This window comes from Mus musculus, chromosome 7 (assembly GCF_000001635.26).
Source record: "Mus musculus strain C57BL/6J chromosome 7, GRCm38.p6 C57BL/6J".
In the NCBI taxonomy this organism is placed as follows: domain Eukaryota; kingdom Metazoa; phylum Chordata; class Mammalia; order Rodentia; family Muridae; genus Mus; species Mus musculus.
Window position 1 is genome coordinate 81,856,265 of NC_000073.6, and position 2,453 is coordinate 81,858,717.

The following is a 2,453-nucleotide window of genomic DNA, read 5'->3' on the forward strand; positions in this document are numbered from 1 at the left end:
CTGGAAATCTCGCCCTGAGATCGGCGGGAGTAGGATTGCTTTCCTCCTGCCCTGGGCCTGAATGTCCTGGTACATATAGTGTTGTGCCCCCAAGCCTTGCCTCACCAGAGGACATAACAAAACCTGGTAGCCAAGTTTCATTTCCTCTCCCCTCACAAAGTCAAGTCCAGCCGCACTGGAATTCCTCTTTATGCAAATGAGGCATCCCTAGCACCCTAGTCCTGGCCAATGATGTACACTCAGACCCATAGCCCCTACTTACCAGCATGCTCTGTTGGGGAGGTGACACCTGGAGCAGGAGAGTGCCCTGGTCAGTTAGGTGACCAGGTTTAAGGTTTAAATAACCTTTGTTGTCCCCCGCAAGCCCCATAACTGAAACAGTTCTTCGAGAGCCGTTTCCAGGTGTATGTTCTTTGCCCAAGTACTCACTGCTGAACAAAATCCTGCCTGCACCCACCTGCCCAGCTAAGCTTCCCTTCCCCCATCCCGGCCTGGTGCCCAACTGGCCTGGTTACCCTTAGACTGAGAAGCAGACACGGAGTGGCAAAAGATGGGGGTTACTTTTTAATCTACAGGGTACTATTATAGATGGGTTTCTATTTGCTAGATGTGACTACTCACAAGCCCAGGGGAAGTTCTGCGAAACCTTCCCACCTCTTACTATCCACGTGTTCATCTTCAAGATAAAGCACTGCAAACACAAGTCCAATATGCCTGTTATATAAACCTTTGTCAGCGCTCAGCCGTGGGATGTTAGTTGATGGTGCTGTCAGGGTAGCTGTGAGTGTACTGGTCTGCCGGTGGCAATGCACACAGACCTCTCTCAGATAGCTCCTGTTTACCCTTCTCATTGACTCTTCCTCTGTGCTGAATTCACTGTCTTGATTTTAAGCCCCACCTCTAGGCTGGTGACACCCAAACTTGTATCTACAGCCTTTGCCTCTTTTGCTGGAACAGATCAAGACTCCCAATTGCCTTTGGGATAGTGGGAACACTGTGGGTACTGAAAATCCAACACACCCAGAACACGTTCTTTTCTAGTCTCCTCCCACTTTGTCCGATTCTTTCTGGCATCTTTCATGTCTGTCTCCTCTGCCCTCTCATTGCCATTGGGTTGGTTCTGGTCTTATCATCTCTTGGCAGGATAAATTGTAGAGGCTTCCCAACTGATCTTGCTGCCTCTTTTTCTGGAAAGCAGTTGTGCATACCACAGGCTTTTAAGATGCTTCCCTCACCAGGTCGGACCTTAGAAGTAGCTTCCTGCACTTGAGGTTTTCTGAGAGGAGCCTGATCACCTCTCTGTCCCTCAACACCTCAGTTTCCATCCGGAGCGGGTGACGCGGAGCTCAGGATGTGGCATACTCTGTGGCATTTCCCGGTACCTTTTTGTTAGTTGAGACAGAATCTCATATATCCCAGGTCGGCCTCAGACTTGCTGGGTAGCTAAGGATGACCTTGAACCAGGGACTCCCTCTGCCTCCATCTCTTAGTGCTGGGATTTCAGATGAGCCCCCATCAAAGTCAGTTCATGAAGTGCACGAGGACAGAGCCTTAAGATTTGTGCACACAAAGCAAGCACGATCAACTACACCCCCAGCCTCTATTAAGTTATTTCCATAAATATGATTCTGAATTTTAAAAAAGCCCAAGCATGGATGAGAAGGAATAGAAATGATATGCAGCAAGTGTCTAGGTAGACAAGAAAGATTCAGAGCAGCCCGAGAGACTCAGGATACACGCAGACGGCTAAAGCAGCTCGGTGTGGGATGTGGAGGAGGTTGGACTGGCTGGGAAACTGGCCTAGGAGATGGCCTGGAGGAGAGAAGGCGCTTTGGGGAATGAAGGAGGTGGTAAAGGCAAGGAGCGATCATGGAAGATCGTGAGCGATGTCCAGGTTCCCACTGAGACTTCTGGGAGAAGCTTTGCGAGATGCTGCCGTTTGGACAGTCTTTACCCTTTTGTGCCCATTGTTGGCTGAGTTTTCAAGAAAAGGGAGGGCAGATAGTAGGAGAGCTGGCTTTGGAACAACCGACTGTCCTGGTGCAGGTTCATTTTCCTCACATTGAAAATGAGCCAAATGACCTGTAAGCCTCTGACCTAAAGACAGGAAGGCGCGCACTCTGCTGCCCCCACTGTTGCTCCGGAGCCCACTTCTTTTCCCTTCCCTGGGGCCATACCAACAGGACTCAGGCCCAGGGGGCTTCCTGAGCACACCCTGCTCAAGCAGCTCTTTGGGCGGCACTCTCATGCTCTACACCCAGACGTCTGGGAATATTCCACGAAGAGCCCTAATCTTCAGGACCTGCCAGGCTAGCCGGTGGTAACCTGGCCTCCAAAAACACTCCAGGCAAGGAATGAACGCTGCCTCAGTGTCTTACATCAGGGCATTCCTCTGAGGGTCAGTTCTGCTACAAAAAAAGAAAGGGAGCAGGAGACAGACCAGTGTGCTGAGC